The sequence below is a fragment of the Ochotona curzoniae genome, unplaced genomic scaffold (genome assembly GCF_017591425.1).
Source record: "Ochotona curzoniae isolate NIBS_2020 unplaced genomic scaffold, NIBS_Ocur_1.0 scaffold_1852, whole genome shotgun sequence".
NCBI lineage: Eukaryota > Metazoa > Chordata > Mammalia > Lagomorpha > Ochotonidae > Ochotona > Ochotona curzoniae.
In genome coordinates, this window is record NW_024467087.1 from 17,337,604 (window position 1) to 17,352,102 (window position 14,499).

At 37.1% G+C, this 14,499-nt stretch overlaps 1 pseudogene; it reads left to right on the top strand.

Annotated features, from left to right (window-relative positions):
* The first annotated feature begins 281 nt into the window (after positions 1–281).
* Positions 282–1,138, top strand: LOC121169472 (annotated as a pseudogene).
* The last annotated feature ends 13,361 nt before the right edge of the window (positions 1,139–14,499 follow it).

Below are 14,499 nucleotides of genomic sequence, written 5' to 3' on the forward strand. Positions count from 1 at the left end.
ACAAAAAAAATGTATGAAATAATTCATGAACATTATTTATGAATTCAATGTTTGTAGCATTGTTCCACAAAAGTGGCTAAATTATTTAGACATGTTTGTCTTAAGGAGGTTTCATACAGAATCGGAGAATGCCACTGTTGGGGAAAGGAAGAAAAGTGCTGCGGGTCTCGTGGCAGGCCAGGTCCTAGACACACCTGCCCACCTGAAGAGCCGGAGCTCTGGCGACGCGCCCAGCCGTGGGCGCTGTCAAGACAGCTGGAAGTCACAACCCAAGAAGTTCTATGATTATTGCGTGCTGGACAGCAGACAATAGGTCTAACTTCCACAATCAAACATCCCCGGTAACCAACACTGCTCTGCCTACTCCTGCCCCACTCACTCCCAAATCAAGTCAGAAGAAAGAAAAGGAGTCCTCAAAGGGCAGACGGGTGGAAGGCGTGACATCTGATGGTTACATTACTACTACGATCTGATTACAGGAACATCTCAGGGGGGGCAACCTGAAGGATTTCAAGGAAACTTTAAAATGGCAGGAGTGAAGGCCATTTCGGCAGAAGGCATAAGTGGGGATGATTACAGCTATTATTATAATATTGAAACAGGAAAATCTAAGTTGGAGAAACCTGATGACTTCATTCCACACATTGGTAATTTGTGTTCTGATAAAGTCATTGAAAAGTCACTTGGTGTCCTAAAGAATCCAATCATCAAATTCACAGAGTGATTCTGAAAGGGAACAGAAAAAAACAAGAGAAATCTCCACAGAAAGACCAAAATTAACAATAAAGTATAAGGGAAGAAAAGTAAAATACTGACGAGGGAATTAAACCAAAAATACAGAAAAAAAAAAAAGCCAACCAAAATAGAATCCATTGAATCCAAAAGAAGAAAAACCAAAACAACCAAACCCTTATGGAGATTGGCAAGAGACGAAACAAGAAAACAACTCTAAGGAGGAGGTCGATCTGGAACTTTCCGGCACTGAAAAGGAAGGTGTTGATGGGGAACCAAAAGTTGTGTTATATTTAAAGACAAAACCATCACTTTTCTTGTGGCAGATGGTGTGGCACCAGTTTTCAAAAAGAGAAGAATTGAAAATGAAAGCTCCAGGAATTTTAGGCAACAAAGCAATGGTTAATAATTGTAAAAGAATTTCTTGCATATAAATAAGGGACAGAATGGAGGCAGTCTATTATCAAGATTCTTTGTGTGTATTTCTAACTACTTTGATGTTAGAAATTTAGATTTATTATAAATGTATTTTATGTGAATTAAAATAAAATTTTTACGAAAAAAAGAGGTTGTACATATTGGGAGCTTTGGACATATTGGGAGTTTTGGACATGTTATAAGCTTTATAATGATGTCTTCCATTTGATCATTTGATGCTATAAAGTGCTGAAGTCTTTTTTTTTTTTACTTAATATCTTCAGTGTCTACTGTATTATATAAATAAGTTCATGCATCCACATATATATCATTTATAGTCGTCCAGAGCAAACCAATAAGAGATGTAGAGAGATATATGAGATATGATTTGTTAAAGTGGTTGGCTCACAATATAATGGAGACTTACATGTTCTACAAAAGGCCATCTGCAAATGGGAAAATCAGGGAACCTATCAACAAAGCTCAGCTTCAGAATTAGTGACATGGAATTCAAGCCACTGACAGGAAATGTCTGAAAATCCAAACACTGAAAAACTTGAAGGTTTAATGTCCAAAGGAACTCCAGAAGTAGGAGACAATTCAACTTCTCTTTGCCTTTATTCAGGTCCCGAACCAACTGAACTACTCATGATGAATGAGAGGCCGTCTATATTCATGTTCCACTGATTCAAATGAAATACATTCCTGAAAATATCCTCTTAGACACAACCAGGGATAATGTCTTAAAAGTCATCTGACAACCAAAACTAATCAACACAAGGTATAGAATGTCCCATAACTTTTGATTGTTTAGACTTTATAGCTTTGACTACAAACAAGTTATCTTATTATTAGATTAAGATGTCAGAGTTTCACTGTGCAACTTAAAAATATGAAGGTATTATATGATAAAATTTTAGAATATATTTTTCACAAAATGTGATACATGACAATAATGACTTCTCTAATGGCTAGTATCTATTTGAAGATGGGCACTCTTCTTTCTATATCATGATTTTCATTATCTGATCCATTTCCATTAGATTAATTTTGGTTACTAGATGAGTCACTGTTTTTGACCTCTGTGTAACTGCAATGTTTTCCAAATCAGATGAGTCATCAGCAATTATTCAGCATTTTATTCTTTTAATGTCTATCTACCTCTATCTATGAGGCAGTGACAGAAAACACCAAAACTTACAAGAGCACTCTCATCTTTATCCACCCCTCAAAACTTCAACTGACTTGAACAATGCAACTCTTACTGTGTGTGGCTGGGATTCGGCTACTTGAATCATTTCCTCCCAAAGTGCATGGCAGTAGGAAGCTGAAGTCAGGAGATGAGCCAGGACTCAAACCAAGGCACTCAAACCAAGTATCTTAACTGCCAGGCCAAACATCTGCCCTACTGAGGACTTTTACATGTAAAATATTATGCCAATCTTCTTCCTATACTGTTTAAAGTACATAAATTACAAAATTTGTGAAGCTTTGGAACTTTAAATCTATGAAGAGATCTATCACCCGTACAAGCATTCATGCATTCTATGACATTAATATGGCATTAATAAGAAAAAAACTTATGCACATTTTATAAGTATATCCAACTTGTATGCATTGCTTCATTCAAATACCACTTTTTCTCCTTATCATAGTATTGTATCACTGTGTTAGTGACTGCAGATAATATAATATTAGATCAAATAGACTATAGCATAAAAAGTAAGAAAAATGTAATTTTTCAAAACAGCATGATGCTATTAGAACACTATCACGTACAGACAAGCTATTGAGGGGAGTCAGAAAATGTTTTTCACAGAAAAATAATCTAAATATAATATTCTCCATGAATAAATTATATTTTCACTCAAAAGGGAAAAAAGTGCCTAATATATGTAGAGTCTTGAAGTAAAGAGAGGCAGAGAAAGAAATGTACATGTAACAAAATTATGTACAATCAGGGAATGACATAGGGAAAAAATAAGTAAAATCCTTATGTGCCTAAACACAGGCATCCTGCGGAAACGGGGTAAAATGCTGAATAAAACAAAACTTGCCTTTGAAAGCCACAGCTGATATTTAAAATTTTATTAATTTTTTTTTTTTCATTTGAAAGGCAGAGAGAGACAGAGACTAATTTTTCATTTGCAGCGCCATTCCCTAATGTCATAACAGCAAGGACAAGGGCAGACCAGAGCCAGGACACAGGAATTGAGTCAGGATCACTCCCGTAGGTGGAAGGATCTCAAGCACGTGAGCCATCACTTGCCAGCTCCAAACGCATTCACAAATAGGAAGTTGCAAGTGGAGACAGGATGCCAACTCAGGCCCTCTGACTTGCACCCCAAGCAGCATGTTAACTGCTGTTCCAAATTCCTGCTCCACAATTATTCCTAATCAAAAGAAATTGCACAATAGGAATGACTACTGTATAATTTTGTTGTGAGAATTAAATAATTTGTTAAATTCAAAGGTGTATGCATATAGCAAAATTCAATAAAAAATATTATGCAATTTTATCTTAGAGTTTGGTACAGTAGCCTAGCGGCTAAAGCCCTCTCCTTGCAAATGCAGGGATTCCATATGAGCACCAGTTCTAATCCCAACAGCCATACTTTCCATCCAGCTCCCTGCTTGTGGCCTCGGAAAGCAGTCAAGGATGGCCCAAAGCCTTGGGACCTTGCATCCGCATGGGAGTCCTGGAAGAAGCTCCTGGCTCCTGGCTTCAGATTGGCTCAGCTTCAGCCATTACAGTGACTTGGTGAGTGAATCAACGGACAGAAAATCTCCCTCTCTGTCTCTCCTCCTCTTTGTATATCTGCCTTTCCAACAAAAACAAGCATTTAAATATACATATTATGCAAATTTATCTTAAATTGATAACAAATAATTATATATATTACGGGCTGCACTCAGGTATTTTAAGCTATGTATGCATTTTAGAAACATTAAAGTAAGCATTTTAACAAATCAGTAACCTCAAGTTGATATGTCATTTGTATATAAACATTTAATATCAATTATTTCAATAATTTTAAAATGCAGAGCTCATTATTGTTCTACACTTAATTTGGTGTAAAATGTGCTGCATCTTGTTTTGAATAACCAAAATTTCAGTCTTTGATCAGAAATTCAACTTTCCCTATTCAATTTCCTCCTTTATCCTTTGATAATCATTTCTGCTCTCTAATTCTAAGAGCTCCATTTCTCCAAGATTCCACAGATTGAGGAATATCAAGAAATTTGTTCTTTTTTTCTCTGGCTTTTTTCGCTTAGCACAGAATGCTTCTGGTTAATCTGTGGTATCGTAAGTGACAAAATGTCACTCCTTTTATGAGTGAATGCACTCTATCATGTATACACAACATATGATGACACTTGGGTTTTTTTCAATATCTCAGTTATTACAAGCAATGCCGCAATGAATGCGGAAGTATAAATATCTTTAACATATTGATTTGAGTAATGCATAAGAATTCAACCTCCACAATCTTGCCAAAGCTTGGAATCATCTGTTTTGGATAATATCCATTGCAACACATATAAAGATGACATCTAATTATGATTTTAATCTATATTTCCATGATATGCCAATAAAATTTTTTTCATATATCTGTATATATCTATCATATATCTATCTATGAACTCGGTATGTGCTCCACGCACTGCATCCAGGCACTGGATGTCAGCCTCACGAGTTTGCTGATGAGCTGGGAGTGCTGTTATAAGACACAGTGTTGAATGTGGCAGCTTATGAGTCTCTGGGAAGGATCCCACTTCATCAATATCTATGTTCACAGGGTGGCTGTGATGTCCTGTCCCTCACATTGGCTGGCACTAACACAAATAGTTATTTCATATCTCCGAGTGAGCCTGACATAATTGGCCAAACTCCAGGGAAACACACACAGGGTCTTTTAGAAGCTTCGTGGTTGAAGAAACATATTTCTTGACTCCTGTTAAGAAGAACTGGAAACAATTTGTATGGCCATTGCAATAGGACTGAAGCCAGGGAATCCATATACAGTGACACTGTTGGACATGCTTCAGCACTGCTTTCAGTTCAAAGATGAGAGCGTCCAGAACTAGGATTCAGGACTATTCGAGGATCCTCCTGATTGGAGACATTGTGAATTCTGCCACAGAGACTCAAATAAGTGTATCTCCCAGTGGGACCTCAACTGGGTAGAACTCTTTCCAGATAAAAGTTGCTAAAACAGAATTTCAGGGATAATTCAGAATCCGCTATGGGACTGACGCTGACAAACTTGGTTTCCTAGCAATACCTTGCAAAATACCCTGTGCTTTCCTTTGAATATAAGCTCACCTGTAAACCACAGCTGCAAGTGGCTGGAACTGAGATCCAGGCTTGAACTCTCACAAAGACTCTCCTGTGCCCTGGGCTGCACTGGACATTCATAATCTTCAACTTACATCAGAAGCATTTTACAAAGAGAATTTTATGCATGGATGGTTCCAACATTCTTATTTTAAGTAGATATGAATGATGTCCTACTCTGACATTTTGCTAACATCAGAAACATGCACTTCCTGGTTACTACAGAACCCAATCTTCCCTAGTCATTTTTTCAATATATTTTATGTGTTTAGAAATAATCATGTACTTTTTTTGGCCAAGAGTTACCACAGTTCATCATAAAAATGATGATAAATATCTTTGTTGCCTGGGTCACACTTCTCTGGACATATTCCTGTTTTTCTGGTACTCCTCTTGAACATCTTAACATTTACAACTAAGGACAATGAATAGTCATTAGTGTTCTTCAGCAAGTGTTTATCATTCTTCCTACGGCACATAGTAGTATTCTATATGCTTCACTCCTTAGGGTTTGGCCATGTAATTTACTTTGACCAATGAATTGTCCATGTTATTTCTGTGACACCTGAAAATGAAAACTTAAAAGCCAATTCACAACTTTTCATGACCATTTTTTTCCCTTATAATAACCAACATTATTCTAGACTGTGGCTGATCATTCATCATGAAACACAGATCAAGTAGACATTCTTAAGGACCATACCAATCATGGATATGTAACATGGACAAAAAACCAAAATGCATTATTTTTACTTTTTGGGATTTTGGGATTACTATGTTTAAACAGTACAATCCATAATATTCTTATTAGGAATTTATTACTGGTAATTATGATACTGCCTTAACATATATACACAATAACTTAAACATTTGGCAATGATTTCAAGATTAGATGGTTGTGAGAAACTATTAGGAAAAGCATGAAAAAAATGGAGATTCAAATTCTTCAATAGCACACTACTAGCAGCCCTGGAAAAATAAATATTTATAAAGCACATCATGTACTCAAAGATCAGTTCCTAACTTTAGATTAAATAGTTTGCAGGACAACCCCTGTTGCTTGTCAATGGCTGCATTTCCAAGGAAAGTATTACAACAAAAGATGGGTTCAAAAAAAAAAAAGAATTTTTTTTTTTCTAACTGGAATACAGGAAATTGCAAGATTTCACAAAGTCAGGGACTGGAATGGGAGGACAAAGCAAAGGCTTCTCAAACACCAGCATTAAATAGGAGTTGAGAAGCACTTTGAATGACAAAGGTCCATTTAACTCCGGAGTATTCTTTTGACAAGAATCATATTGAAGTTCTAGCTGTCATACCCATTGTTAAAACCACTCAATGGATTAAATTGGCTTCCACTAAATGACTGCAATGACAAAATAGCTCAGGAAAAATAGAATTAAATATCTGGCTCTTTCACCTCAGTTTGATTGACATGAAGTCCCTTCAATTAGGATGACAGATGCCTAGTGACAAGAAACCAAAGAAATATAACAAATCAAAACAGAATGTCTAAAAAATCACAGAGTGTAGCCATCAGCATATGGTCCTGATTAAAATCAGAGGTATTAAGAGCATGTTAAGGTTTAACGAGTTAGTTTCAAAGAAATTGTATGTACAGATTTTCATCTAAGCTATACAAAAATCTTTTAAAAATCAATAGCAAGCAAATATATATTATAAGAAAAGATAAGCAATAGATCTGAAAGAATAATTTATCAAAGAAAACTGTATGTGTGTCAAACAAGATCTTGTAAGGCTTCACAACAGGGCGAATGCTTGGCATAACAGCTAAGACACTAATTGGGACACCCACAGCCTTTATCACAGTTGTTTAGTATATAGCTATTATATTAGTGCTGCTAATTGCATGCTATTGAACTTGGGTTCAAGTACTGGTTCTGCTACAGAGACCAACTTCCTGCTAATGCACACCTTGGGAGACAGCAGGCTAGGGCTGTAGTAGTTAAGTCTGTGTTATCCAAACTGAGTGACCTAGAATCAAGTACCAGACTTCCAGCTTTAACCTTGCCCATGCTGGATTCATGCAGACATCTGGGGACTATACTAGAGGGTCAGGAGCCCTCTTCAACTCTGTTGCTCTCTCTCTCTTTCTCTGTCTCTCTCACACAGATATTCAATTCAGTAAAATAAAATAAGTTTGAAAATATTCAGCATTATTGAGGGAGGAGTAAAATAAAAATGCTAAAAGATAATATTGCATAGTAAATAAAATGACTGCTGTTTCAGACAATTAAAAATGTTTATATTCAATAAAGATGAAGAATATTGGTGCTGGGTGATGTGGCATAGCCATTTAAGATGACACCTAAAACACTGAATCCCATGGCATAGTGCCAGTTTGAGTTCTGGCTGCTATGATTCCGAGCCAGCTCCCTGCCAATGTGCCGAGGACAGCAGAACAGAATCCAAGTTCTTGACTCCCTGTTGCCCATGTAGAGACCCAGATGGAATTTCTGGCTCCTGGCTTTGGCCTGCCCAGCTCAGCAGCCATTTGGGGGAATGAACTAGTGGATGGATGATCTCTCTCTCTCTCTCTTTCTCTCCTTTCTCTCACTGTGTGTGTGTGTCTGCAGCTTACACATAATGTTTAAAATACATATGTGAAGAAAATGTTAATAGCATTGAATTGCTCATACATTGCTTATAGGAATGCAAAAACACATGGCAATTTTAGAAACATTTTGACAGTCTCTTATAAACTTACATATAACCTAGGACAGAAGAATAGCATTCCCAGTTGTATATTAAAATGATGCTGATGCTGTATATTAAAACTAATGCTGATATATAGAAGCTACCTAAAAGCTTTCTTCATAATCATAAAAATAGAATAACCTCAAGACTCATCAGCTGGTATACAGAATAATAAATTGTGGGGCATTCATGCAATGGAATACTATTCAGCAAGTGAAGGTGTTGAAATGCTAATACATCATCTTGAACAAATCTGAAATGGATTATGCTAAAAGAAAGAAGCCAATTCAAAAATCTGCATGCTGCATGATTCCATTTACATATTTGGGAAAATAATTATAGTACAAGAAAATACTTTAGTTGTTTCCAGGAGTGGGGAACAAGAAAAAAAAATTACAGAAAATTTATCTGACTTACTGGTTATTTGGGGATGATAGAAGCATTTTATATCATGAGAGTAATGATTATATGACTTTACATTTGCAAAAACATACATGGTAAATTTTGTCCATTATATATTTTATATGATTATTCTAGACTTTAAAAATGAAATGTTAAAACTAATATTTTGGCACAGCAGCCAAAGCCTCAGACTGCAGTACTGGCACCAATTGGAGCCTTGGCTGCTCTATTTCTAATCCAGTCCTTGCATTAATGTGCCTCAAGAAGCAGCACAAAATGACCCAAGTTCTTGGGTCCTTGTACCCAGTTGAAGACCTGGATGAAGGTCCAGGCTCCTGGCTTCAATCTGATCTAGTCTTGGCTGTTGTGGCCATTTGAACAAACAGAATCTCTCTGTTTCTCCCACCTTCCCCTCTAAAATCTTGCATTTAAAAGAAATGAACCTTAAATAAACTCCAGAATGAAAATTCAAGTTATTTAGATCTGAGTAATTATTAAGAGGCATTAGCAATTTTGCCAACACTTTTTGTTGTTGTGGATATCTAGATATCTAGTTTTTTTTTTTTTCAGTCAGCTGGAAAACATAGGGCATTATTCACAATAATTATGGCAAAAAAAACCTTCAGAGGAGTAGACATTTTTATACATTAGCTATAGGTCGTAAGTGATAGTGATTCAACCGTTATTCCTCACGCTCCACTCCCTCTCTTTCTTCCTCCCTTGCTTCCTTCATTCCTTCCTTGCATTATACATACTTGTTGGGTACTCAACATTTCCCTGGCATTGTTCCAGGCTCTGAGGGCACGGCAGTGAGCAAAAAGACTAAATTATTATCTTTACATTGCACTACCTTACAAAAGAATTGTATTTAATATGATCTTCTGAAATGACTTAATCCTTCTCTGGTGAAGCTTTTTAAAAGTCCCCCATGTAACATTTGAAATGATGCTTAACATAATCACATTTTACAACCCTAAGTTACCCATTGTATTCCTTAATTGTATGCTCCCTTTTTTATTGAATAGAAAAAGATATTTTCATACAGATCTTAGGTGAGCACACTTACCTGATCACTTTGTGTGTTGATAGGCAACAATGAATCCATAATATTTCACCCAGTTTGCATCTGTTTTGAACTATAGTAACAATTGTGTGGAGTAATTGTCAGTAGAAAAGTGCTATTCCTAATAAAAAATATATATTGGTTATCTTTCCCTCCTTACATCAAAATTGTTTCTTTCTTTAAACCATTTTCTACAGCCAATTCAGGAGTTTTATTTGCTTTATTTTACTAGTTAGCACAAAAGCAAAATTACAAGATGCATAAAATAAAATGTCTGTTTACAATCGGTGGCCTTTATCATTCTTGTGTTCTCAAAAAGACTACCAAAATATGGGACATCAAACTGCAATATGAAGTATAGATTTTTTTTTGGTATTTATTCAAGAAGATAGAGTAAAGCACTTTGGAAGAATATGAGCTGTGAATTTAAAGAGCTATAAAAGAGAAAATTGGAGCAGGCTTTTGATATGGTGTTTAAGACTTGGAACACCTAAGCCCCATATCAGAATGGCTGGTTTGAGCTTCACCTTCTCACAGGCTTCCTGCTAATGCCTGGGCTAGGCTGTAGGACCCACTAGCCTGAGCTAGACCTGGGAGCAGACCAGGTGGCCCCAGGCAGTAGCAGTTACCTGTGAATGGCAAGATGAAGTTGGCAATGCTGGACTTAGTGGCAACACACACTAGCACACGTAACATTGGGGGTGAGGGGTGCAGCGAGTCAGACAGCAGGGCTGTGGGGGACTCCCCATGCACAGCCACTTATCTCACTGGTGAGCATTAGAGCTGAGACTTGGGATGGATCAGGTTGGGCAGGGCTGAAACATTCATTGGCCTAATTGTGAACTGGGTTGAGGGGAGTGCCAGACCGGGCTAAGAAACCAATATGCACTGATGTGAGTATGAGCCAAAGTATAGGCTGGTTTGGCTTTGCCACAGCATTGGCTAGCAGGTTCTAGGACTGGGGCAGGTTGTGTCAGGCCAGACTGCAGCATTACCTGGAAAGTGCAAGATCTGGGGGCTTGGAATGGACCCAAAAGGGAAACTATGGGCACCTCTCTGATGTGCTGTGCTTCTTAAATGTGAGCATGAAAATCAGAGGTAGAGACATGTCTGGCTGGACAGGCAATACTACCTGCCAGCACAAGTTTGGGCTGAATAGTGGAATCATTCTGGCTGAGCTAGGTGGAAATACCCATTGGTGTGCACAATAGTTAAATGAATGCAAGAAGAATCAGACCAGTCTGCTGCACATAACAGCATGCACAGGAACTGAGGCTAGGCGCAGGCCTTGTGGGAGTATTAGGGAGTTTTTCTGACTAGGATACAGTTTCAACTTGTGTGTGTGAAAGTTGAGTGTGTGGTGGACACTGTTAGGCTGGGCCACAGCATCCATTGGTTTGCATATGAGATGGGGCTGGAGGCAGAAATGACTGGGTAACTGCAACCACCAGAGTGTATGTAGGCTGATGTGGGTGACAGACTGAGCCATATCCTGCACTGGCTGAAACACAGCAATCATGTCTGGAGTTACCTCAGGCAAAGTTACTTTGTAGATCCCACCGCCCCCGCCCTACAACTGAACTGTTGGACTCAGAACTCCAACCACAGGGAGAATCATAGGATCTGTGGTCTGACCATTAACTGTATGTATCATAACGGCCTGCTCTGTGGCTCAAGCATGTGCAATGGATGTACATAGGGGAAATGACAGCTCATTGAGACCTACAGAGGATTGGAGAACAGATCAAATTGGACAACTCTCCTGGCCAAGCTGTTAAACTTTGACAGCAAGTACATGTATGAGCAGAGACTCTAAGATGGACTATTTCAGCTAAAGACTTTGAAAAGATTTCCTCAACTTTGCAGCAATAAAATCAACAGCATCTCAGAACTGATCAATACCTTTGGCATATGTTCCACATCAGGGACCCCAGGATGATACCAAGTGGTTGTCCCCCATCCCCAGGTACTGATGTAGTTAGGCTGCCTGAAGCAGTGTTCTCTCCTTCTCTCCCTACTTCCCCAAGATATAGGAAGGGGAAAAATTGGAAGCAATTGTCTAATCCACTTTCTCCCATTCCTTGACCCTTCCCACACTAATCAACAACCACAGTGGACACACATTCTTCTCAATTGTGTAAACATCATCAAAAATAAAGTAATTTTTTAAAAAAGAAAACACTATATATTATTAAAATGTACCTTAGCCATCTATGTCTTCGTATGCTTAAGAAATAGCATATGTTTAATAAATAAGTTTCTGAAGTGGAGGCCATATGTCTCCTTTATTCAGAATTCCATCACTATGACCTACAGCATGCTTTGCACTTATAAACATTTAATATTCACTTAATGAATTAAATCAGACAATTTAAACTGTAGGCTTCAAATTGAATGACTATAATATTGGAAAGATATACCTGGACACGACCAGATGTTACTTGAAATTTTTTATTAATATCTCAAATAAATATTTTAATATTTATTTATCTTTTAAGTCAGAGTGTCATGTGTGCGCGCACACACACACACACACATAGGAGGAGGAGAAGGAAGAGAAGGAGAAAGAGGAGAGATCTTTCATCTGCTGATCCTTTTCCCAAATGACTATAGCAGCTTGGGCTGGGCCAGTCTGCAGCCAGAAACCAAGAACTCCATCTGGGTTTCCCATGTGGTGAGTGAGAAACACAGTTCTTGTGTAACCTGCGGCTTCCCAGCTGCATTAACAAGAAACTATGTCAAAAATGAACAAGGCAGGTCTCAAACTGTTACTGTGATCGGAAATGTGGCTATGTCAGGAAGCAACTTAACTCATTGCAACAAGACACATGTCCCTCAACACATATTTATAATTATGTACTCTCTCCTTGACATTGATCCTGGGGGTAGTGCAGTGAACAATTGTAATGATGTCTCTGCCTTTCAGTGGCTTGAGTATAGCAGGGATAAGCAAATGACTAACACAATGTGTACAGAGAAATGAGAGCTGACACATAAATGAATGGAAAACTATCAGTAATAGTAAGTGAAAAGCTTAGTGTATTCCACAAAGAGTCAGGGGACAAGACAGTTACATGAATAATGATTAAAGCAACACAATCAAACGCTACAGAAGAGTCAACTAATGAGTAAGAGTAATAACATATTTCCATAGTTCATAGTCTGAAGCATCAGTCAAAGCAGCAATGTAAAACTTAATTTCCATAAACACCTTTTTAAAGACAGTTTGAGTAGTTTTTCAGAAACTTGTTATTGTTTTCATGCAATTTCAAACATCATATTCTTTTTTCTTAAATGATAATTATCCAACAAATTATTTAGGGAATTTGTATGAACGCAAAAGTGATTGAATGTACAGGCAGGGTTCCTTTATCTAGTTTCTTCTTCAGTTGATCGTTAGGTGAAATTTCTCTTGGACTTTTAAAATAAAACAGTTTTTTTTTAAATCTAAGTCTTTCTTTGTGCTGCCCTAACTATGTGAAATGCTCAGATTTCAACTTTTTTTTACAAGTGGTTTATACGTTTTTCCCCCCAAATCAGTTCTTTATTATTTAGCTTCTCTATTAAACATTTTCAGTAATAATGCTTCCAAATTTCTTCTGTATTTTTTTTTAACATTTAAAAGCTTTGTTAAATATTCTCACACTTGATCAATTAGGTATGTGTTCTTATGTGCATTCATCTGTTCTTATGTGCGTTTATTCCCTGTGAGGATGGATAGCTTCGGGAAGACTTGACACACTTCATCACATGTCAATCATGTACTCAGTATATACAATAAAATTGATATTAATATGTATTTTGCAAATCTTACCATCACATTGAGGATAAGCCAAGCATACAACAAAGGTTTGTTTATCAAATCTTTAAATTACTCTTATTCATCCTTAACTTTGCCATTTCCCACTCTGGCATTAATGTCTTTTCCCACATCCTAGAATAAGCACTGCTGTACGAACAAAACAGAAAAATGTCTCAATTGATCAACATGCCTATTTGTCTAAATAAAATTGACTCGGTTAGTCATGCAAATGTTGACTTCATTTTGTGCTAGAAACTGAATGTAGTGTTAATTGCTGACATCTTTCAGATTGGATGGTCATGTCTGTACCATCCTGTTGTTATACAAAACTGTGTTGAAGTGGTAATTTGAAGTTCTGTATAGACATGGGAAATAATATCAATTTCTTACCATTCTTTGCTTTACAAAGTTAATCAGTTGAGTCTTTTCCCATTATTATTGATAAATCCATCTGGGCTTTCTAAATTTTCATTATTCAGAGTTCAATAGCAATCTTAGCAGGATGCAAATACATGAACATTAAACTATTTCAATAGCCAGTGCTTAAAATAATACTATTTAGAACTTTGCAGCAATTCAATATCCCCGTGTAGCTTTATGAATTCATAACTTTTGGAGGTCAGCCTGAACCATCTGTTAGATGTTCTCTATTTTACCAGAGCTTGAGATGAGTGGGCAGCTGGTGAATCAGGCAAGGAATTGATAGTTTCCTGAATAAAACAAGATAAAACACCTGGGTACTTCCATCAGCTTCATGCTATCTCTGTATTACTAAGGTCAAATCGCCTTTTTATCTTGCCAGCATTTTGAATTCTATGTAATTTCATTTGCCTTTTGGTTTTCTTATCTTCACTCCATTTTTTTCTTCCTTGATTCTACTTCTTGCCTCCACCTTTCTAGATAACAAATGAGAAGGATCTTGATATATTGTAATTCTTTTATACCAACCATAATGGTGTGTGTGTGTGTGTGTGTGTGTGTGTGTGTGTGTGTGTGCGTGTATGTGTTTTTGCCAATGATTAACTT